This window comes from Rhinatrema bivittatum, chromosome 3 (genome assembly GCF_901001135.1).
Source record: "Rhinatrema bivittatum chromosome 3, aRhiBiv1.1, whole genome shotgun sequence".
In the NCBI taxonomy this organism is placed as follows: Eukaryota; Metazoa; Chordata; class Amphibia; order Gymnophiona; family Rhinatrematidae; genus Rhinatrema; species Rhinatrema bivittatum.
Window position 1 is genome coordinate 231949393 of NC_042617.1, and position 25980 is coordinate 231975372.

A 25980-nucleotide genomic window follows, 5' to 3' on the forward strand; every position below is an offset into this window, starting at 1 on the left:
GATGGCTGTCAACTTGTTGAGATACCATACTTTTGTCAAGTGTTGTAGAACCCTTGCACGAGACGGTGCTTCCCGCTTTTTCCATGAGCCTGCAATCTCTGCTCTAGCGGCTTGAATAACCTGTTGTATCAAATATGTATTCTGCTCACAGAGTTCAGAAGGATATATGTTGAGGAGAAATATTTTTGGTTGAATACGGACATGTACCTCCGTTATGTCATATATAAGACCAATTATCATATTCCAATATCCCTGTATAGTATTAGTTACACAATCCCACCAAATATGTAGAAATGTCCCCTTAACTCCACACTCCCTCCAACACATATCTGTAGATAAGGGATAGAATTTATGTAGTTTCTCCGGGGTTAGATACCAACGGTACAACATTTTGTAATTCTGTTCCATTATTAAAGCAGAAACTGAGCCTTTCTTAGCTGAGTTATAACATGATAACAACTCTTGAGGTTCTATCTTAACCTGCAAGTCTTTCTCCCATTGAACAATATGAGATAACGGTGATTCTAGATCTTTATTGAGAATAATATATAACTTAGAAATTATCTTTTTAAGCTTTTCTGCGTGGTCACAATATCCCTCAAAGAGTGATTTACCCCTGTTTAAGTCAGTTCACACTGCTTTTTGCGACACGTAATGCCTTAATTGCAGAAAGAAAAAGTTATCAGCCGGTGGAAGCTGGAATTCCTTGGCAAGCTCAGTATATTCCTTGATTTTCCGCCTACTCCACACATGTTCAATGCAAGTACACCCTGTTTGAGCCCACCGGTGAGCTATGCTCGTGGAGTTTCCGGGCTGAAACGCCTTATTATAGAATATTGGTGATTTCAAAAATAAGGCTCTATCACCTACTACTTTTTCCATCTATCCCATGTATGTAAGGTATGTGTTATAGTGGGAGCTATACACTTCGGTAATTTCAGAGAGTTGAATGGTAGCCATACTAAGGATTGAGGATTAATTCCCTCTAATATATCCCGTTCCAATTGTATCCAACGCTTGTTATGGCTGTCTGCATGCCAGTCAATGATGAAACACAATTGTGCTGCTATATAATAGAAAAGCAAGCATGGGACCCCCATACCCCCCTTGTCCCTGGCAAGGAAAAGAACTTTGCCACTAACCCAGGGAGGCCATCTTTTCCATAGGAATCGAAACAGGTTTTTTGCCAATTACGTAAGTCGCCAACTGAGACTGGGATTGGTAAGGTTTGGAATAAATAGCTTAACCTAGGTAATATATTCATTTTTTTTGGTAGAAATTCTTCCCAACCATGAGAGTTCCAACCATTCCCATTTTTGTAAATTGTCCTTTATGGTTTTCCACAAGGGGTCATAATTATGCGGCAATAGGTCCCCAATATCAGAACCAATTCTGACTCCTAGATATTTCATAGACTTCTTGACCAATTTAAATGAGAAGTTTTGTTGCAAGGCTTTTACTTCGCTAGGAGTTAAAGTAATATTTAACAATTCCGATTTTTCCATGTTTAATTTATACCCAGATACCCCGCTGAAACGCCCCAGTTCCTGCACCAAATGTGGTAACGAATCTAAGGGTTGTACAATGGTAAAGAGTTCGTCGTTAGCAAATAAAGAAAGTTTATATTCATGATCCCCTATGCGAACTCCCTGAATATCTGGTGAATTTCTGATCATCGTGGCTAGAGGCTCTAAGTAAAGAGCAAACAAGAGTGGGGAAAGGGGGTAGCCCTGTCTGGTCCCCCTTTCAATCGGGAAAGACTTTGACTATCCCCCATTTACTTTTATACAAGCATTGGGGTTGGAGTATAATTTTCTAATCCATGTCAGAAAATTGCCACCCAGGCCCATTCTTTGCAAGACAGAGAAAAGATATTCCCAGTGGACAAGGTCAAAAGCTTTTTCTGCATCTATGGTGAGTAATGACATGGGTTGTTGATTATTCCGAGCATACCATATTAAGTCAATTACTCTCCTGACATTATCTGCTGCTAGCCTGCCAGGGACCCCATCTGGTCTGGATGGATTAAGGAGATGACAATATTGCTCAAACGTGAGGCCAAGATTTTCGCCAAGAGTTTCAGATCCAAATTAATAAGTGATATGGGCCTGTAGGACCCACATAGTGTGACATCCCGTCCTGGTTTCGCCAAGATAGTTATCCCCACTCTGTTGGCATCCACTGCAATCTCCCCTTCTAGTAACAAGTTGTTGAAAGCCGCTGTTAAGGGAGGAGTTATGGTAGTACTCAATGATTTATAGAAGATGGCGGTAAAGCTGTCTATACCCAGTGATTTCCCCGGTTTGAGGCCTTGGATAGCCTTCGAAACAACTTCTTCCGAAATTGGTTTATTAAGGTAATTTTGTTCGATTTGCTCTGCTCGTGGTAAGTGTATATTCCCAAGGCATGAGTCTATAGCCTCTTGTGAAATGTCCTTCCTTTGGGAATAAAGTTGATGATAAAACTGAATAAATCTCTGACGAATTTTCTCATTCTCAGAGAATATCTTACCAGTTTCTGATCTAATTTTTAAAAATTGGTTCTGAGTAACTCGGGCCTTTAGCCTTTTAGCAAGCAACCTCCCAGCTTTATTTCCTCCCTCAAAGAATTCCTGTTTGGCTCTGTCCAATTGAAACACTATCTCTCCCATGGATAGATTTTTCAATTCCTCTCTCAATCTTTCTAATTTATCTGCCACTCCCTGATCTCCATTTCATTTATGGCGAATTACGAGTTTACTCAATTGGAACATAACTCAGTACGCCTATTGTGCTTAATTTTCTGAACAAAAGATGCCCGTGCTATCAATTTGCCTTTAGCTACAGCTTTCAAACAATCCCATAAAATGTTAGCTGATATCTCCCCTGTGTCATTTTCCACTAAAAACGTTTCCATCTCCTTTCTCAGTACAGAACAAAACTCAGTATCAGTCAGTAGACTATCGTTTAGACGCCAAAATCTTTCTCCTGACTGGATACCCAACTTTTGGAATGTAAGTGAGATGGCTGCGTGATCAGACCAAGTTATGGGAGAGATCTCTGTAGTTTTAATCTTATTGGTTAGATCCTTGTCCACTAGGAAGTAGTCAATTCTTGAGTATGTCTTATGTATTTTTGAGTAAAAAGTGTAATTACGCTCAGAAGGGTGGTAGAGTCTCCACACATCTATTAAGTTCCAATCTCTCATAAAAGCTCTCAGACCTTTTCTGTGGCGGCGAGAATGGCTACCTCCTCCCCCACTGGAATCTAAAAAGGGATATCGGGTTAGATTGAAGTCCCCCCCTATTATTAAGGATCCCTCTACCCACTGTTGTAATGTTGTAGCCAGTTGTTCAAAAAACGGACCTTGTCCTGTATTAGGAGCATAGATATTTACAATAGTGTAAATGGATTTTCCTACTTTAAACTTGACAATGATATATCTACCTTCTGTGTCTCACACTGTGGATATAATATCTACTGTCACATTTTTAGAAAACAGGATTCCCACTCCCCCATATTTGTGACCTACTGTTGCAGCAGCAAAGAATTGAGAAGGGAAATGTTGAGAAATCATCAATTTCTCATATTTCTTCCTAAGATGTGTCTCCTGACCAAGAAGAATATCCACTTTTTCTCTAACAGCATCCTGCAATAATCTTTTTCGCTTATAAAACGAATTAAGCCCCTTAACATTCCATGATATCATTCGTAATTCACCCATCATGGTCGGTACTCCACCCCCCTCTGTGATATACTGCAACTCTCACTGCCGGGAGCGAGGTCTCACTCACCTGCTCCCGTGGCTCCAGCGTTGCCTCTGATTGGTAACGCTAGAAGTGTAAACTACACTCCGTTTTTGCTTTCAGCGCTCCCATGTGTAACACATGGGAGCGTTGCACCATGTTTTACCTCCATGAGGAGGTGGAAGAGTTTCTTCAAAGGGCACCTGAGGCAGACATTGAGTCCAATGACTGAAAGACCATTTTGAGCACGCTGCAGGAAGCCGAGTATTGCAGCACTATTTGTGGAGGGCAGGAGCAGCACTCAGAGAGCTTGGACTTCCCTAACACATGAGTTTAATTTTATTGTTTTTCTTTGTTCTCTGGAATCTTTTGTGTATATTTTGCATGTCTGATCCATGGACTGAGGCACAGAGACACGTTACTTGTCATATATTTTTATTGCCTTCAGGTTTTTGGACATATGTTCCTCATCCCCTCTATATGGACACAGCTTCTGCACAATGCCCTACTCCCAAAGCAACTATTAGCAGCCACAGCCTCTTTAAATTTAAGTAGGCTTTTTGTCTCCATTCAGGTAATTTTGCACTGTCTTGCTGCTCTTTGGTTGTTTTTTCTTCTCATCCCACAGGTGGAGTATCATGCAGGGATCCGGAAGAACTTGGCAGATTCCTTTCTGAAGGTGAACACATGAGGCAGCCATGTGTGTAATTAGTGCTGGATTCGGACTCTGTATCAATGACTTATCTGCAGCTTTCCAGTGTTATGGCACAGCAGCATACGGGCGAGAAATGAAGCAAGTTGCAGACACACACCGAACCTAGTCAACTCACTGTGTTCAGAGGACAGGCCACTGATTTATCTTACTTATTATTTTTCTTTTTGCATGACTGTATTGTGTTGTTTGTTCTGTTTTTCAGTTACTATGTCCAGCTATTCGGGGTGTAGGGCTGGCGTTTCAGGGAAGTTTATGGGGTTAGTATGTCTAAAGGGATGGGAGAGGGGGGTTCAGAGTTGGGTGGCTATAGTTCTGTGGGAAGAGGGTTGGGGAGGGGAGGAATGGGGGTTGTCTTTTTCATGTATTTAGTGTGCAAATCGGGGGGGCGGGGGGGGGGGGGCCCATGATATCTCCCACCCTCTAGTTTTTGCACAGTGTTGTGGGGGGGGGCGGGAAGGAGGCAGGTTTTTATATTTTTGCATTTTTCCTTGGGGATGTTCCCTTTAATTGGTGCTGTTTTTTAAATGTGGTTTCATTGTTTTTTCCTGTCTCTTGGTGCTGTGTAGAGGAGTTTGGGGCATCAGGGTTGGGGAAGGAGTTAGAGTTATAAAAAAGAAAAAGGCTGACAGATTTTTTTATTAAAATATATTCCAGTTATATCTAGGTTTATTGTTGGTGGAGTAAAGTTACAGTATATACACCAGGGGCGGATTGTGGGAAAATAGTAGCCCGGGGGATTTTTCTCCATACTGGCCCATGGGTACCCAATTACACATACAATTTGGTGAGTCACCAAATACAGAATCAAGGGACCATAAAATATGCACAGACAAACTGAACTGGAAATCACAACAAGTTAGACTGTATGTAATGCAGGAATGGAAAAACAGAAGATACCATCGTTCCTCATAAAACATCAAACAATAAAATCAAGAACTATAAAACATCACAATAGGAAAATCATACTAAAAATATATATTTCAAAACTGCTGATGAATAGAACCTCCAGTAATTTAACTCAGGGAAATTTTCAAAAATTTGTATATAACACCAATAAAATATTTCAAAAAGAGCAGATATCAAATAATATTCAATAATTAAAACTAATAAGGATTTTAAAAAAACCCTGCTTTCCCCTTCTGTGGGAACTCTTGATTTCCAGTCACCCTGATATTGTCGAGGATTAGGAGGTTATCCTCTCTCTCTCTTACACATACTCACATGTCTATTCTCTCTCACACATACACTGTCACATACATACACATTCATGCTCTTATATCCACCATAACCTCTCGCTCTCACTGACACTGACACACTCTCAGCTCTAAGACACTCTCTCCCCCTCCACACACAAACTCTTACTCCCTTGGATTTTCTCACACACTCATGCTCTCATACATACACACACACCCAGGCAAGTTCCCAGTCATTTTCACACACACACACACCCACACACACACCCACCCACACACACACACACACACACTGACCCCCAGGCAGGCTCCCATTCATTTTCACACCACTCCCTTCCCATCCCCCAGGCATGCACACATTCATTCTCACACACACAGACCCCCAGGCAGGCACCCATGCATTCACACACATATACCCCTAGGCAGAGTCCCATTCATACACATGCACACACTAAAGACAGACCCCCCTCTCTTTTGCCAGCAACCTCGGAACCTCTCTTATTCCTCTGCTGCCACTGTCACTGCTGCCACATGGCTATTGGGGAGGTGCCAATTGCTGCTACTGACACTGAAGCTCATTCTGCTGCCTCCTCTGTGCAGGCCCCGTGGGCTTCCACTTTCTCCATGCTGATCTCGTACATTGTGAGATCCGCATTGAGAAAGTGCTATTCTTGCACATTCCCAAAGATTACATGTGCCAGTCACTAAAAAGTAATTTATTTTTTTTTTACCTTTACTGTCTGATCTTAGTTTTCTAATTGGTTGGTGACAGGCTTTTTTTTTCCACCTTCCCTTTTTTATTTTTTTGCCATTTCCTTTCATATTGTCTTTTTTTTTCTATTTCTTTTCTCTCCATCTATCTTCTTCCCTCAAACACACAGTCAGGCTCTCACTCTCACATGCTCTCTCTCTCATACAATCATTCATACACAGTTTCTCTCTTGCACATGCTGTCTGACTCTCACACACACAGGCTCTCTCTAACTCCCACATGCTATCTTGCTCAAGCACAGGCTTTCACTGTCACATGCTCTCTCTCATACAATCATTCATACACACACACAGGCTCTCACTGTCACATGCTGTCTCTCTCACACACACAGGCTCTCTCTCTCACATGCTCTCTCTCATACAATCATTCATACATACAGGCTCTCACTGTCACATGCTGTCTCTCTCACACACACAGAGGCTCTCACATGCTGTCTCTGCAAACATTCAGGTCCTCACTCCCACACACAATCTCTCAACTCATCTCATACACGCACACACACACACACTCTACAGACCCTCAGCCTCTCTCTCACCTCTGGGCCTCCTCTTCGCGGGTCACCGCAGGATGGGCTCTGCAGCGGCCCTGATCTTCTCAGGCCTCGGCGGCCCTGCTACCGGGCCTCTTCCTCTTCTCGGGCCGATGCGACTTGGGATTCGGCCCGTAAGCGCCGCTCCTCTTCTGCACGCGCTGATGCTCCTCCTCCTTCCTGCCCACGCGGTTCCGGCAACGTTTACTTCCGGGGCCGCACAGGCAGGAAGGAGGAGGCGCATCAGCACGTTTAAACACGATCTTTTTCTTCAGGCCGTGGTGACGTGAGCTCCACCACGGCCCTGCTGATTTGCCTGTCGCAGCGCCACATTAGCCTCCCTGCGCCCAGGGGCATTGGCTCCCCTCGGGATACCACTGCTCGCAGCGCCCCAGGCCCAGGCCTAGTGCTTCCACCGGCCCTGCCCGCAGGTTTCTCTTTGGGTCGCAGCGCCCTCTTCTTGTCTTTGGCCGGGAAGTTTAAAAAAAAAAAAATCATGTGATGGGAGCGACCGGCCCACCGGGGGATGCCCGATCCCCCAATAGGCCAATCCGCCCCTGATATACACACTACATTTTCTGTATGGTACTGGGATTTAACTTATCGCTGCTTGTGTGTTATATTGCCTAATGGGTGAGTTCAAAATCAAGGTAGTGTCAATAAATGTATGGGGGATCTCCACACCAATTAAGAGGAAGGCAGTGTTGCAAGACTTTAGAAAACTCAATGCTCAAATTCTCTTATTACAAGAAACATCTAAAAAATTCAGAACATTCAGAAGCTCAAAAGTAGGTGGGTGGGACAAGTATATTGCTTATCATACATTTCCAAAAGCAGAGGAACATGTGTTTTAATTCATAAGTCCCTGCCTGTCAAGATGAAAGACACTGTTAAGGACCCGGATGGAAGGTGGATTCTTTTAGTTTGTGAGTTCTTTTCTTTTTCCTTTGTCCTGGAATCAATTTATGGCCCTAACACTGGTCAGTCCTCCTTCTGTCCCTCTCTGGCCCGGTTTTTGGACAGATATGTGGATCTTTCTATGCTGTTAGGAGAGATTGGAATGCCTGTCTCGATCCCTTAAAAGATCGCTTTTCTGGGCGATCCCAGGCGTATGATCATAACAAAGCTCTCAGACTTCATTTATCAATATAACCTACAGGATGTTTGGAAAATACAAAACCCAACATGCAAGGACTACACCTTTTTTTCTGTGAGATATCAAGCTTACAGTAGGATTCACTATTTTCTTTGTTCAACGTCATTATTGGATAAGCTCTCTTGGTGTGCTATACTCCAGTCTTCTATATCGAACCATCGCCCTATCTCCTTATTTTTTTTCCCCAGTCAAAGTGCCTGTAGCTAATGGATCATGGCGGCTTAATTTCTCTTTATTGGGCTATCCTAAATTTCATGATCTTTTGGAACAGATGGTCTCAGACTGCTTGTACCACCACAAGGTGGGAAATTATTTCCCACTCCTAGCTTGGGAAACTTTTAAGGCAGTAGCAATGGGCCGTATAATTGCATATGAAAGTCATATCCGTAGGCAGAGGCAGCAAAAGCAAAAGAAGCTTGAGGAAAGAATCCTGGTGCTTGAAAAGCAGCATAAGTGACCTGGGCATAGAAAGGTATATGCTACCTTACAGCTAGCCAGGGAGGAATTAAAGACCTTGTAAATAGAGATCGATTGTGCACTTCATTTCTTGAGGTAGCGGTTTTATGTGTATGGGAATAAGGCAGGCAAAATTTTTGCCTGGATGATACAGTGGAGAAGAGAGAAAGCATTCATAGGCAGGATAAAACAGTCATCGGGGAGTATTTGTTACCTTCAATGGAGATATTAGAGGCTTTTAAGTCTATCAGAATCTGTATTCTCTGGATCAGGTGCCTACCACAGAATTAATAGATGATTTTCTCAGTGGGATTAATTTACCAGGTCTTTCAGAGGCACAATGAAATGGGCTAGCTGGCTGTATCCAAAGTAAGGAAATATCTCATGTAGTTATGGTGCTTTCCTCGGGCAAGAGTCCAGGCCCAGACGGCTACCCAAGAGAGTGGTATAAGCGGTTTCTTTCCCTTCTCTCTCCCATGTGACATTGCTTGTTTAATTTTGTAGGTGCGGAAACATCCATGGGAACCATTCTAGATGGTAGCATAATTATTTTGCCCAAGAAAGGCATAGACCCACTAAATTGCGGCACTTACAGACCAATCTCCCTAATAAACTTGGACATCAAAATAATGGCCAAAATCTTGCAATTGTGGATTGACTTTATCTCAGTTGATTCATCATGACCAGATTGGGTTTTTTAAGGGCAGAATATCAATGGCCAACACCAAAAAGTTGTTTAATATAACAAACTAGGCTCGAAGGAATAAGGTCCCGGGTTTCATTTTGACATTAGACACAAAAAAGGCCTTTGAATGTGTGTCATGACCTTTTATGTTTTAGGTCATGGAAAAGTACCGATTTCCCTCAGCATTCTTAAATTGGATTCACGCATTGTATAATCCATGGACTCAGGTGGTGGTCAATATCTATCCTTCATCAATATTCCCTGTCCTTCAGGGTACCCATCAAGGCAATCTCTTCTCACCTCTTTTATTCAATTTGGAGATAGAATCCTTGGCTCAAATGATCCGGCAATCTACTTTGATCACCAGTTATCGGATAGGTGATTCACACCACAAAATTGCCTTAAATGCAGATGATGTTTTTCTCTTCATAACTAATCCATGTTTATCCATATCTGCAATATTATTCATTCTAGTCAAGTTTAGTGTGGTGTCTGATTGAAAATTGAATCTTGGAAAATCAGAGGTCTTTCCTATATGGCCATTCCATCTTGTATAGCACAATTTAAATTGCAAACTACTAGACTGAAATATTTGTGGATAATTTTGATCAAGGAGCATAATTACCTAAATTAAAGCCAATATCAAGATGTGAATTGTTTTACCAGAAGTTTAGTCGGGGTGGATTAATACACAAAATAAATGATCTACAGCAGTTGATATATCTGTTTCAACACATGCCTTGTTGTGATCCCTTATAGGATCTTTGGAGAACTTAATGGACTAGTCTCCAATTTCAGATGGCGGTAGAAACTTTCCCATATAGGACTTCGACTATTTTTGCGACAATCCTGGAGGTTGGTATAATGGGGTCTTTATCACAAGGTATAGGAGTTTCCTCAGAGGAAAACTGTCATGACAACATTCTTTGAGCCAGGACGATAGGAGATAATGAACTAGAAACAGAAGAAGATGGCCTACCAAGCTTTCCGGAGTTTCAACTATTTTGCAGCCTCAATATAAAGTAATTTTTGTGATCTATAAGTATTGTAATCAGAAAGGTGGCTCCTTAAGAACATAAGAAAATAAGAAATTGCTATACTGGGTCAGACCAAGGGTCCATGAAGCCCAGCATCCTGTTTCCAACAGGGGCCATCCAGGCTCCAAGTACCTGGCAAGTACCCAAAAGCTAAGTATATCCCACGCTACTGATGCTAGTAATAGCAGTGGCTATTTTCTAAGTCAACTTGATTAATAGCAGGTAATGGACGTCTCCTCCAAGAACTTAGCCAAATCTTTTTTAAACCCAGCTACACTAACTGCACTAACCACATCCCCTGGCAACAAATTCCAGAGTTTAATTGTGCATTGAGTGAAAAAGAATATTCTTCGATTAGTTTTAAATGTGCTACATGCTAACTTCATGGAGTGCCCCAAGCCCTTCTATTGTCCATAAGAGTAAATAACCGATTCATATTTACCCGTTCTAGACCTCTCATGATTTTAAAGACCTCTATCATATCCCCCTCAGCCAGCTCTTCTCCAAGCTGAACAGCCCTAACCTCTTTAGTCTTTCCTCATAGGAGAGCAGTTCTATCCCCTTTATCATTTTGGTTGCCCTTCTCTGTACCTTCTCCATTACAACTATATCTTTCTTGAGATGCGGCGAACAGAATTGTACATTGTATTCAAGGTGCAGTCTCACCAAGGAGCGATACAGAGGCATTATGACATTTTCCGCTTTATTCACCATTCTCTTCCTAATAATTCCTAACATTCTGTTTGCTTTTTTGACTGCCACAGCACACTGAACCGACAATTTCAAAGTATTATCCACTATGATGCCTAGATCTCTTTCCTGGGTGGTAGCTCCTAATATGGAACCTAACATCATGTAACTACAGCATGGGTTATTTTTCCCTAAATTTCATCTGCCATTTGGATGCCCAATTTTCCAGTCTTATCATCTGGTGATTTAAATACTCTGAATAATTTTGTATCATCTGCAAATTTGATTACCTCACTCATCATATTCTTTTCCAGATCATTTATAAATATATTGAAAAGCACGGGTCCTAGTACAGATCCTTGAGGCACTCCACTGTATACCCTTTTCCAATGAGAAAATTGTCCATTTAATCCTACTCTCTGTTTCCTGTCTTTTAACCAGTTTGTAATCCACGAAAGGACATCGCCACCTATCCCATGACTTTTTACTTTTCCTAGAAGCCTCTCACGAGGAACTTTGTCAAATGCCTTCTGAAAATCCAAATACACTACATCCATCGGTTCACGTATATCTACATGTTTATTAACCCCTTCAAAAAAGTGAAGCAGATTTGAAAGACTTGCCTTGGGTAAAGCCATGCTGACTTTGTTCCATTAAACTATGTCTTTCTATATGTTCTGTGATTTTGATCTTTAGAATAGTTTCCACTATTTTTCCTGGCACTGAAATCAGGCTAACTGGTCTGTAGTTTCCCGGATTGTACCTGGAGCCCTTTTTAAATATTGGGATTACATTAGCTACCCTCCAGTCTTCAGGTACAATGGTGTCTCCATTCCTCCAAGGCTTACTTACTTAATGGCAATAAGTTCTCAGTTTTCCACATCATAGTTGCATTCCGCAAGAGAGAACTTTCAGGAAAGGTATCCACTCGAGTGAAGCAGAGAATTTAGATTGGGTTTTTGAGATAAGACTGCACCTGTGCTAATCTTGGAGGCATCTACTTCTAATACAAAAGGCTTGAATGGATCAGGGTGATGCAAGATTGGAGCTGATGCAAATAGTTGCTGAGTTTGGGGATTCCAAGAATTCTTTGGCATATCCTTATGTGTAAAGGCAGAAAGTGTAGCCACCATCTTGGAGAAATTTTGAATGAAATGCCAATAATAATTAGCAGTGCCCAGAAAGCATTGGAATGCCTTGAGACCCAAAGATATCGGCCAGTTAGTACTGTGGATACCTTATCCGGGTAAATCTCAAATCCTTGAACCAAGATTACATATACAAACTTTATTCTGTTTAAACACACACTTCTCAAACTTGGCAATGAGATGGTTCTGATGAAGACAAGACGGGTCCTTCATTACATGCTGCCTTTGAGTGGCAAGATTTGGTAAGAAGATTAAGATGTCATCGAGGTAGACTTCTATATACTGAGAGAGGAGGTCTTGGAAAACATCATTAACAAAGGTTTGGAATACAGCAGGAGTGTTAACAAGTCAAAAGCACATGACCATATATTCACTGAGGCCATAAACATTCTCCTCTCTCATATATACACATTCTCTAAAACAGTGGTTCTCAACCTTTTTTCTGTCGGGACACACCTGACAGATGGTTCTCACATGCGTGACACACTGACCCATGATCGTCACAGGGCTAGATGTAAATGTACAGTTTGCATCCACGGGAACCCCCCTGATCCACAATAATGGATGTAAAGCAGAATTATGACATTCCCCGTTCAACTCACTCTACAAAAAAGATATTCTGGTTCTGGTGTCATCTCAGTAACAGCAACTCAAACTCCTTCTACTTTCAGGCTCAATAGCCCTACTTATGAAAAGACAGCAGTTTACCACCAATGCATGTCCTCTTGAGAAAACGCAACAAATAAGACTGATAAAACACTTACATGCTAGTAAAATATCTCTGTAACAGACACAGAACCGACCTAGCATACTCCCAGGATCTGTAGTAATGCACATAAACTAATCCACACACAGTTACACCTGTATTATGGAATACACTCAAACAGGAGCAACCCTATCTATGAAAAGGCAACACTACAAATATTAAATCAGGCCCTAAAAACCAATACACCTCTTATTAGGAAAACAGAACTAGCAAGCAGCTATAGATCCCCACACAGAAATAATTGTAAAACTATACTAATAAGCAGAATAAATGTTTCACAACAACTATGAACAGAATAACATCCAACAATTAAAAACTCATAAAAACTATTAAAAATTCTCCAAACACCAATAAAATATTTCAAAAAAATCAGACACATCACATAATATTAAATAATTAAAATAGCAGTCAATCAAGAAAAATAAACTTAAAAAGCCACCTTTACTTACCCCCTCCAGCAGCTTTCCTACTCCTCTTCCATGCAGGCTGTAGCACACACCAGAAGCAGCAGTAGTGGCTAAGCTCTATACTCATGGTCCTCTTCCTTAGGGCCCATGTCTCTCACACACACACACACCATACCAGTCATGCCCCCATGACCAGTTTCTGTCTCTCACACACCAATCATCTCCCAGTCTTTGACAAACACACCAGTCACCTTCCTGAACAGTTTCTCTCATGCCATACACACACACACAGGCTTCCCACTCCCGTGTTCCACTTACATATATGGGCTTCTCACTCTCATAATCACTTTCTCTTTCTCACATACACTCACCAGTCTCTCACTCCCATGCTTGTTCTCTCCACATGCACAGGCTTCTCATTCCCATAATCACTTTCTTTCTCTCCCACATATACACACACCAGTCACCTGATCTCTCTCATGCATACACACACAGGCTTCCCACTCCCATGTTCTCTTTCAGATATACAGGCTTCTCACTCCCATGCTGTATCTCACACACTCCCAGCTTTCTCACTCCCATGCTCACTCTTCACATGTACAGGCTTCTTATTCCCATAATCACTTTCTTTCTCTCTCTCACATACACGCAAACACACACCAGTCACCTGATCTCTCTCATGCATATACACACACACATAGGCTTCCCACTCTCATGTTCTCTTTCAGATATACAGGCTTCTCACTCCCATGCCCACTCTTCACCTGCACAGGCTTCTCATTCCCATAATCACTTTCTCTCTCTCTCTCTCACACACACCCGTCACCTGATCTCTCTCATGCATACACACACAGGCTTCCCACTTCCATGTTCTGTCTTACATACACAGGCTTCTCCCTCCCATGCTGTGTCTCACACACACCCAGGTTCTCACTCCCATGCTCACTCTCTTCACATGCACAAGCTTCTCATTCCCATAATCACTTTCTCTGTTACACACACACACACCCAGTCTCTCTCTCATTTCCATGCTCGCTCTCCACGTGCACAGGCTTCTCATTCCCTGAATCACATTCTCTCTCTCACATTCACATACACACCAGTCACACCGTCACCTTACCAACCAGTCTCTCTCATATACATGCACACACACAGGCTTCCCACTCCCATGCTCTCTCTCACATAATCAGGCTTCTCACTCCCATGCTTTCTTTCACATACACCCCCACAACACCAGGCTTCTTACTCCCATGCTTTCTCACATACCCAGATTTCTCACTTCCATGCTTTTTCTCTCTCTCTCTCTCTCTCACACACACACATCCCTGACTGTCTCACACTCTCACATACACATCAGTCATCTCCTTGAGCAGTCACTTTCATTGTCTCTCACATATACACATACATCAGCTCTCTGACCAGTTTCTCTCAATCACACACATACTCTCGATCAAATACATTCTCTCACTTACACACAGGCTCTCAATCACACACATTCTCTCACTTACACACAGGCTGGCTGGCTGCTTCTCTCTCTTTCTGTCACTCACTTCCTCTCCCCCCCCAGCACAAACGGTAGCTGCTCCTCCAGCCCCCGCAGGCCAAGAAGGAAGAATTCCATCGATCGCGGGAGGCTCATGCTGCTCTCTCCTTTCCCTTCCGCTTTCTCCCCCAGAGCAGGAAGATCAGCTGCCTCTCCTGCTGCCACCGGACTCCTGCTATCTTCGGGCGTCCGAACTTCCTGTCGGGGGGGGGGGGGGGGTAGCAGAAGCGCAGCGCACAATGGCCGCTTCCTCCCTACCCCCCCCCCCCAAGCAGGAAGATCGGCGGACCATACGGCCTGACGCCCGAAGATAGCAGGAGGCCGGTGGCAGCAGGAGAGGCAGCTGATCTTCCTGCTTTGGGGGAGAAAGTGGAAGCTGTGTGCGACGCTTCCGCTCCCCCACCCCAAGCAGGAAGATCGATGGACCATACGGCCCGACGCCCGAAGATAGCAGGAGAACGGGTGGCAGCAGGAGAGGCAGCTGATCTTCCTGCATTGGGGGGAGGAAGCGGAAGCTGCACGCGGCGCTTCCGCTCCCCCCCCCCCCCCCCGAACAGGAAGACCGGTTGGCCATACGGCCGCAGCAGCGCTTCCCCATGTGTGCCGTGATGGCGCGCGAGGCGTGGGTTCTCTTGCGGCACAGCCTTTCTTCTTCCCGCGCACCACTTCCTGTTCCGGGTCCGGGGGGGGGGGGGGGAATGCAGGCGCGGGAAGAAGAAAAGGCCAGCCGCGGATGCCACAGCTTTTTTTTTTTTTGCACCGCTGCCGTTCCCGCTGGGCTTGAACGTGCTGATAGCCCGGCGGCAACGGCAGCAGGGAAGAACGAGCAGCGGGAGGGACCGGGAGCCACACGACACACCTGCCGGTGCTTGGCGACACACTAGTGTGTCGCGACGCACCGGTTGAGAACCGCTGCTCTAAAATACACATTCATTCTTTCTGACACACATGCTCATTCTTTCACATAGATGTTCTTTCTCTCTCTCTTACTCACATATACTCCCTCTCACTCCTACATATTTGCACATACTCACTCCAAAAGAGCTGTATGTGATGTGATTGTGTGTGCATGTGGGGGGGGGGGGGGGGTGTTAAAGACTATCATGCATGGACCAGGAGAGGGACCTTGGGTTATTGTGTCTGGTGATCTGAAGGCAGCAAAGCAAAGTGACAAGGCGATAGCTAAAACCAGAAAGATTCTGGGCTACACAGAGAGAAAGGTATAACCAGCAGGAAAAGATAAGTGATAATGTCCTTGTAAAGGTTCTTGGTGAGGCCTCACCTGGAGTACTGTTTTCAATTCTTGAGACCGTATCTCACAAAGGATAGAGACAGGATGGAACTTGTCCAGAGGAAAGCAACCAAAATGGTGTGAGGTCTGTTTCAGAATACCAAGAAGGAGAGGCTGAAGGATCTAAATATGTATATCCTGGAGGAGAGGAGGTGCAGGGAAGATACGATACAGACCTTCAGATACTTGATAGGTATTAATGATGCACAAAATTCAAACCTTTTTCATTGGAAAGAAACTAGAACTAGGGGGTCACAATATGAAACTCCAGGGGAACGACTCAGAACCAATATCAGGAAACATTTCTTCATGGAGAGGGTGATAGATATATGGAATGCCCTCCCAGAAGAGGTGGTGAAGATGAGAACAGTTAATGGATTCAAAAGAGAATGGGACAAACACTGCGGATCCCTAAAGGCTTGAAAAAGGGATGTGTAACATTTTGCATGTGGAGGTAACCTGCATGGACTGGCAGTTACTACCCTTAACAGAATGCATGGGGGTAACTGGCACAGAGCACCAGGTACTATCTTTAACAGAATTTATGAGGGTAATCTGAACGGAACGGCAATTAAGCAGAGTTGCTTACCTGTAAGAGGTGTTCTCCGAGGGCAGCAGGATGTTAGTCCTCACACATGGGTAACATCATAAAATGGAGCCCTGGCATGGAAAATTTATGTTAAAGTTTTTAGTACTTTGACTTGCCACACTGGGCATGCCCTATACAACGCGTCCATGCGGGGTCATTCTTCAGCCTTATAAACATAGAATAATATAAAAACAAAAATAGGAGAAACTCCGTGACGTGGCGGGTGGGTTTTGTGAGGACTAACATCCTTTTGATGATACCTGCAGCATCTGTTGAATTTCTGCTGCGATGGTAGTCAAAGTGACAGCCCTTTGATGAGGCAGCCTTGGCCTTGGCCTGAGCCGGGTCTAGCAGGGCTCCTATGAAGTCCAATTGAAGTAACAGTCTGAGGCAGGCCTTTGGGTAGTTGATAATGAACCCTAGTGACTCCAAAACCAAATTGGTGAAGCGCATGGACCTGAAGGCTCCTGCCTGAGATGTGCTCTTGACCAGCCAGTCGTCCAGATAAGGCAAAACATGTACCTCCAGCCTGCGGATGTGCACCACCACCACGGCCATGGATTTTGTGAAGACTCATGGGGTGGACGCTAGCCTGAACAGCAACACCCAATACTGGAAGTGCCGTTTACTCACCATGAATCAGAGATCCTTCTGGTGTTATGCTCAGGCTTGTGGACCCTTGGCCGACAAGAGGATGGTATACCTTTTGGAGGATCCGTAGGGTCTCTTGTCGGGTGGCGAGGCAGAACAGGAGGCGGGACCGGCTGACCCTTGGCACTGGAGGCTGAGGCGAATACAGAGGCGATGAAGAGACGAGATGAGGCGCTGAGTCTTCACCACTGGTGGTCTGCGGTCCCCCCAGGAGGAGCCCGTAGGGACCCGACCGCTGGGGCTTAGGTGGACCTAGGGAGGTCAGAGCAATGGTGCAAAGGCCAACTGGAGCTTCGCCCTGGAAGCCCGCGGTCCCCCCAGGAGGAGCCCGTAGGGACCTGGGCCGCTGGGACTTAGGTGGGCCCTTGGAGACGGAGTCCTGGAGGAGTCCTAGGTCGAGTGCCAGAGGGTCGTCGCTCACCAGTCCAAGGTCGTGCACCAGAGAATTGCCGCTTGCCAATCCGAGGTCAGGAACCAGAGAATCACCGTAAGCCAATCCGAAGTCAGGAACCAGAGAATCACCGTAAGCCAATCCGAAGTCAGGAACCAGGAACACCAACACGTAACAGGAGCAAGAAGCAGGAACTGACCGAGGCAAGCAGACTCAAACAACACTCGCAAGAGACGTTGCCAAGTCAAGGAATGAGCAGAGGAAGCCTCCCTAAATACTTCCTCTGCTCTGGATCATTGGAAGCAGGTGAGTCTAGTTAAAGGGACCAGGTCCCTTTAAATGCAAATGAGTTGACGGAGGCCATCTTGGATTTCCCCGGTGGAGAAGGAGAGACGCCGCTGAGGGAAGCAGGAGGCTTCCCCTGCAGCGGGCAGCACGTGCCCGAGTCGGAGCCCTCCCCCGGGGCTTTCATGGCCTGAGACTCAGGTAAGGGAACGCGGTCGTGGGGCGCCACGGCTGCGGAGCACAACATCTGGTGACTGGGGAAGATCTCGATGTGAGTGTATGTGCCCTTCAGATCAAGGGAGCATAGCAAGTCCCCTTTTTGCAAAAGGGGGATCAAGGTGCCCAGGTATGTCCGTATCCCAAACTGACAAATTTGTTCAAGGCCCTTAGGTCTAGGATGGAGTCCTCCTGTTTTCTTTGGAATCAGGAAGTACCTGGAGTAAAATCCCTGCCCTCTTTGCCTTGGTGTATCAGGCTTGACCGCTCTGGCAGTTAAGAGGAGGAGAGCACCATTAGAAGTATATCCTGATGCGCTACTGGCCCCCAAAATGGGCTCAGAGGGTAATTTGGAGGGATACCCAATAGATAGTAGAAATGCGAACCAGATAGTCCAAGTAATTGAAGAAGAAGGTAGGAACTTTGATATCAATGTTATCATCCATCTGGGGACCAATGACCTCAACAGAAATGAAGTTCAAAAAGATTTCCATAATCTAGGCAGAAAGATAAGAAACACCGCAAAGGCTATTGCATTTTCACAAGTATTACCTGTTCATGGAAAAGGAGATGAGAGGCTTTGCCATATAAATGTTCAATAATTGGCTCAAAACCTGGTGTACAGAAAATGGTTTTGGATACATTGGAGGCTGGGGTCGTGCATGGAGCAAGAAAAGGCTATATGGAAAGGATAGCCTAAATTTTATCTGTAGCAGGAGAAGGATGCAGGAAGAAGAAGGAAATTCAGATCTTACATTAACAGACAATTTAACTAAAGAATGGGGGTGGCAGGAGATGGCCTTTGAAATGTCTTGTCATCCCCAAGCAATACAAACACTATAGGACATGGAAGGAGAAAATAACCAAATCATTCAGCTCAAAAAAACCAGGAAGTGCAGCATAGCAAGGGAGAAAAATTGGAAAGCTATGACTACAAATGCTCATAGTTTGGGCAATAAAATCCCAGACCTGCAGGTCTTAATGGTGGAGGCGGACTTGGACATCATTGCTGTTACGGAGACATGGTTTACTGACTTTCATGATTGGGATACGGACATACCAGGCTATAACTTGTTAAGGAAGGACAGAAAGGACAAAAAAGGGGGAAGAGTAGCGCTCTATGTCAAAAATAATATCCAAGCAACTGAACTGCAAGGAAAGTGGGGTAGAGAAGAAGTATTATGGGCCGTCCTAAAAAAAGATGATGGCATATCCATTTTTACTGGAGTGGTGTACAGGCCTCTGACTCAAATGGAAGAACTAGACAGAGATTTGATCAAAGACATTAAAAAGGTGGGAAAGAAGGGGGAAGTGTTGATTGTTGGTGACTTTAATCTGCCAGACATAGGCTGGAGAATCACTTCTGTGGAATCTAACAGAAGTAGAGTGATAGTGGATGCTCTGCAAGGGGCACTGTTCAAACAAATGGTAATGGAACCCATGAGGAAGGGAGTTATACTCAACCTGGTGCTCACTAACAGGTATAATGTCTCTAATGTCTGGGTAGGTGCACACCTCAGCATCAGTGATCATCAAACGGTATGGTTTGATATCGCAAATAGGATATGGAGTTCAAAAATACAGACTTTGCCAAAATGGGGATGTAACTGGAGGTGGAACTGGGAAAAAATGGGAGAGGTGGAACAACAGTGGGCCAAACTAAAAGGAACAAATTTATATGTTAGAAAAGTAAACAAAAGTAAGAGAAATAAGAAACCGATCTGGTTCACAAAGGAGGTAGCTGCTGAAATAAATGCAAAAGAACCAGCGTTCAAGAAATATAAATGATCCCAAAAAGAGGAACACAAGGACGATTATCTGGCAAAACCAAGGGAGATGAAAAATGTAATCAAGAAAGCAAAAAGTCAGTTGGAGGAAAGGATTGCCAAGGAGGTAAAGTAAGGTGACAAAACATTTTTCAGATACATCAGAGAAAAGGGAAAGATCCGAAGTGGTATAGTGAAATTGAAAGGCGAAAAGGATCAATGTGTGGAGTGGGATGAAGAAATGGTGGAAATATTAAACAAATTCTTCAGTTCAGTGTTCACTAAGGAAGACCCTGGAGAAGGACCATCACTACTTAACAAAACTGTGGAAGGGGGTGGAGTAGACAAAACTCCATTTATGGAAGAGAATGTATGGGAAGAGGTAGGAAATCTGAAAGTGGACAAAGCCATGAGGCCTGATGAGGTTCATGCCAGGATACTAAGGGAGCTCAGATGTGCTGGTGGGTCTGCTGTGTGACCTGTTCAATAGATCCCTGGAAAAAGGTGTGGTGCCGAGTGACTGGAGAAGAGTGGTGGTGTTTCCGCTTCACAAGAGTGGGAGCAAAGAAGAAGCTGGAAACTACAGGTTGGTTTAGCTTCACCTCGGTGGTGGGAAAATTAATAGAGACTCTGCTGAAGGAAAGGATAATGAACTATTTACAATCCACTGGGTTGCTCGATCAGAGGCCACATGGATTCACCAGGGGAAGGTCTTGTCAGATGAATCTGATTGATTTTTTTTTTGATTGGGTGACTAGAGAATTGGATCAGGGAAGAGCACTCGATGTGATTTACTTGGATTTTAGTAAAGCTTTTGATATGGTCCCAAACATAAGACTCATGAAAAAAAATGAGAAGCTTGGGAGTGAATGCCAAGGTGGTGGCATGGATTACAAACTGGTTGATGGATAGAAGACAACATGTGATGGTAAATGGAACCTACTCTGAAGAGAGAATGGTGTTAAGTGGAGTGCCACAGGGATCGGCGTTGGGACCAGTTCTGTTCAACGACTTTGTGAGCGACATTGAGGAAGGGCTAGAAGGTAAAGTTTGTCTATTTGCGGATGACATTAAGATCTGCAACAGAATGGACATGCTGGAAGGAGTGGAGAGAATGAGACGTGCTTTAAGGAAGTTGGAAGAGTGGTCGAAGATATGGAAGCTGGGATTCAATGCCAAGAAGTGCAGAGTCATGCATCTGGGGTGTGGCAATCCAAAAGAACTGTATGTGTTGGGGGGTGAAGGGCTGATGTGCACGGAGCAGGAGAGAGACCTTGGGGTGACAGTGTCTAACGATCTGAAGTCGGCAAAGGAATGTGACAAGGAGATAGTTAAATCCAGAAGAATGCTGGGCTGCATAAAGAGAGTAATATCTAGTAAGAAAAAGAAAGTGATAATCTCCTTGTACAGGTCCTTGGTGAGGCCTCACCTGGAGTACTGTTTTCAGTTCTGGAGACCGTACCTCAAAAGGGACAGAGACAGGATGGAGGTGATCAAAAGGGTGAGTCTATCAAATGACTTATGAGGAGAGGCTGAAGAACCAAAATATGTATATCCTGGAGGAGGGAAGGAGCAGGGGTGATATGATACAGACTTTCAGATACTTGAAAGGTTTTAATGGTCCATGGTCAACAACAAACCTTTTCCATTGGAAAGAAATCAATAGAACTAGGGGTCACGATTTGAAACTCCAGGGAGGAAGTCTTAGAACCAATGTCAGGAAATATTTCTTTATGAAGAGGGTGGTGGATGCCTGGAATGCCCTTCCGGAGGAAGTGGTGAAGACTAAAACTGTGAAGGATTTCAAAGGGGCATGGAATAAACACTGTGGATCCCTAAAGGCTAGAGGATGGCAATGAATGAAAAGAGGCATGGGGGTAGCTTGCTGGAGTGGTGGTTACTACCCTTATCCAATAAGCCTTAATATGCTTACTGCAACTCCATCATTGCTCTTTGCTTCAACGACAAAGGTAAATGTAGAAAAGAGGATTTACATTCAGACAACAACCAACAAGAGCTTTGAACTATACAGTCAGGGAAAACAAACAAATATGGGGGTAACTTGCTTGATGCCACGGTTACTACCCTAAGGTGGAAAAGAGGAATTAGATTCAGACAACATCCAATATGGCATTGAACTGTACAGTTTGGATAAACAAGCATGGGGGTAACTTGCTTGATGCGGCGGTTACTACCCTTAACCAATAAGCCTGATACTTCACTTTTGATGCAACTCTAATATTACTCTCTGCTTCGACAGCAGGGGGTGGTGGGAAATTGGACTCAAACAGTAACCAACAAGGGCCCTGACCTTGGCGGTCTGTGAAACTGATAAGTATGGGAAACTGATAGGTATGGGAGCTTGCTAGGCAGATTGGATGAGCCGTTTGGTCTTTTTCTGCCGTCATTTCTATGTTTCTATATATACAGAGCTGACAGGAAGCTATGCAGGCAATGAGCATGGCCCCATGAAATATCTTTCTCCCAAGAGCATCCATCGCTCTGTGATCCTTCCCCAGGGGCGCCGAGGAATGGGTCTGAGAATGCTTGACTCTCTTGAGAGTGGATTTAGCCACCACCGACTCGTGGGGCAGCTGTCACTTGTGGCCTGGTTTGGCCTCTGTTGGAAACAGAATGCTGGGCTTGATGGACCCTTGGTCTGATCCAGCATGGCAATTTCTTATGTTCTTATAAAGCAACAGAGAATGGGGCCCTAGGTGCTCGGCCTTCGTCCAGAGGTGCAGGCACTAGCGGAGCTGGATGGGGGCTGCAGGCCTTGGCGTCTCAGCTGGTATGGGCAGAGCTTCCTCCTCCGAGGACCCAGCAATGATCACCATATTGGTAGGGGGAGGCTGCAATGCACCGACGGGCACTGACACCTACCCAGGAAACGACGACAGCTGGTTCAGTAACACACCAATGAGAGCATTGAGCTTCTCCAATAGCGGTTCTAGGACAGATAGGACAGATAGTGCTGTTGGTGCCACAGGACCGATGCCCTGTATTGCCCACTAGCAACCAGTTGTATTCACCACTCAAGCTCCTCCTCGGATATTGCTGCTGCCAACACCAACTGGGAGGAAGAAGGGGTAGCCAGATCCTCTTTGGGCCCGCGATGCGGATTGGTGACTGGCATCAGGACCAGTGGAGACCATTGCGGACCCAAGGCACCGATGGACAACTGACACTCCTCACCGCAGGGTTGCTTTGGGGACATCACAGCATGAGCTGGTGCATTCCCATGCCTGGCACTGTGCATCAACCAATGCTTCTTCAGCTTCCCTCGATGCTTGGCATGGACTTCCCCTGTGCCGAGGCTGATGATGAGGAACCTGATGACCTTGGCCTGCAGGAGCCTGACGGTGGTCAGTCTCTGTCATCCATAACCATGATGGCACAAATGGAACATATGGTCATGCCGATAACAATCGTTCAGTGTCCATTAATGCAGCTCCGAGATCCTTCAATGCCACCGATGCCGATGGCTCAGTTTTCTCCAACTCGAAGAGTTGTTCCATCTTGTTGAGCTGAAGACGATGCAGCAACTCCTGGAATCATGCAATGCCCCCAGGCAGAGAACATATACCTCATGGGGGTCTGTGATGGACATGGTCCTTGGGCACCAAGGCATTGCCAGAAACCAGACATGATCATGATAGGGCAAAATAAAAGGGAAGCAAAATCAAATTTGATGGCGACTGGTGGAGATGGCCAGCGGGCACCAAAGCACCACCGCCGTGGGGGAATCAACCACAAAAGGAAATTTACTGATACACAACGAAAATCCTGACTAGGAGCACTACGGGAATAGACCGAGAAGGACCAGGCGTCGAACGCAGGCAAAAAACAATCACAGAAAAGCAAAACAAGAGAAGTTTTATAAATAGGCCAATAAGGCCACAAAGAGCTCACCAACCATGATGCTACAGCTCCGCAGAAAAAGAGAGACTGAAGAGGGACCATGCATAGACATGTGCTATAGGGCATGCTGGGCATGCCCAGTGTGGAAAATCTAAGTTCTAGAAACCTTGACATACGTTTTCCATGTTGGGGCTTCATCTGATGATGTCACCCATGTCTGAGAACTACTATCCTGCTTGTCATCGGAGATCTACCCTTAACAGAATGCATGGGGCTAATCTGTACGGAGCAGTAGTTACTATCCTTAACAGCACGCATGGGGGTACCATACATGGAGCAGCTGTTACTACTATAAGCAATTTGCTGGGCAGACTAAATGGACCGTTTGGTTTTTATCTGCCATCTTACTATTTTATTATGTAACACTTTTACACACTCATATATATGCGCACTCTCACATTCACACATACACACTCTCTTTCTTACACACTCTCATACATACACACACTCTCACTGTACCACACTCTCTCTCATTCTTATGTACTCTCACACATACATTCTGTAATACACTCTCTTACTCTTACACACACAAACTTCTCTCTTTCTCTTACATACTCTCACACACTCTCTCAGTCTTATACACACTCTCTCTCACTTGCACACAAGATTATGCTGAGCCTCTCCTGCTTCTTTGACCACCAGTGGGTTGGGCTCTGTTGGCAGCCCCACTGGACTTTTCCTGGCTTCTTTAGCCACCGGCTTCTTCAGCTACTAGCAGTTTGGGTTCTGCCGTCAGCCCCACTGGAAGGACAGGGGCAGTTTGCAGGGGGCACGTTTTGCAATTTGTCACCTGCAGTGATCATTTAACCCTTCCTAATGATAGAACTGCCTCTGGCATGAATATTTTCATGTATGAAAATGTGTGTATGTGTGTGTATGTTTGTTGTGTGAGAGCCTTTGTACATGTTTATGTTTCTGTCTGTGAGAGAGCCTGTGTGCATGTATATAAGAACATGATCTTAAAGACCTCTATCATATCCCCCCTCAGCCATCTCTTCTCCAAGCTGAACAGCCCTAACCTCTTCAGCCTTTCCTGACAGGGGAGCTGTTCCATCCCCTTTATCATTTTGGTTGCCCTTCTCTGTACCTTCTCTATTGCAACTATATCTTTTTTGAGATGCGGCGACCAGAATTCTACACAGTATTCAAGGTGCAGTCTCACCATGGAGCGATACAGAGGTATTATGACATTTTCCGTTTTATTAACCATTCCCTTCCTAATAATTCCTAACATTCTGTTTGCTTTTTTGACTGCTGCAACACACTGAGCCGACAATTTTAAAGTATTATCCACTATGATGCCTAGAATTTTCTCCTGGGTGGTAGTTCCTAATGTGGAACCTAACATTGTGTAACTACAGCAAGGGTTATTTTTCCCTATGTGCAACACCTTGCACTAGTCCACATTAAATTTCATCTGCCATCTGGATGCTCAATCTTTCAGTCTTGCAAGGTCCTCCTGTAATGTATCACAATCCGCTTGTGATTTAACTACTCTGAATAATTTTGTATCATCCGCAAATTTGATAACCTCACTCGTCGTATTCCTTTCCAGATCATTTATACATATATTGAAAAGCACCGGTCCAAGTACAGATTCCTGAGGCCCTCCACTGTTTACCCTTTTCCACTGAGAAAATTGACCATTTAATCCTACTCTCTGTTTCCTGTCTTTTAACCAGTTTGTAATCCACGAAAGGACATCGCCTCCTATGCCATGACTTTTTAGTTTTCTTAGAAGCCTCTCATGAGGGACTTGTCAAAAGCCTTCTGAAAATCCAAATACACTACATCTATCGGTTCACCTTTATCCACATGTTTATTAACCCCTTCAAAAAAATGAAGCAGATTTGTTAGGCAAGACTTCCCTTGGGTAAATCCATGTTGACTGTGTTCCATTAAACCATGTTTTTCTATATGCTCTACGATTTTGATCTTTAGAATAGTTTCCACTATTTTTCCCGGCACTGAAGTCAGGCTCACTGGTCTATAGTTACCCCAATCACCCCTGGAGCCCTTTTTAAATACTGGGGTTACATTGGCCATGTT

General features: G+C 44.5%; 1 protein-coding gene across 1 annotated transcript in view; it reads right to left on the reverse strand.

Annotated features, from left to right (window-relative positions):
- The window catches only part of MERTK (MER proto-oncogene, tyrosine kinase), a 609785-nt gene that overhangs the window by 82124 nt on the left and 501681 nt on the right, over window positions 1-25980 (reverse strand). The gene's annotated exons all lie outside the window — the stretch shown is intronic.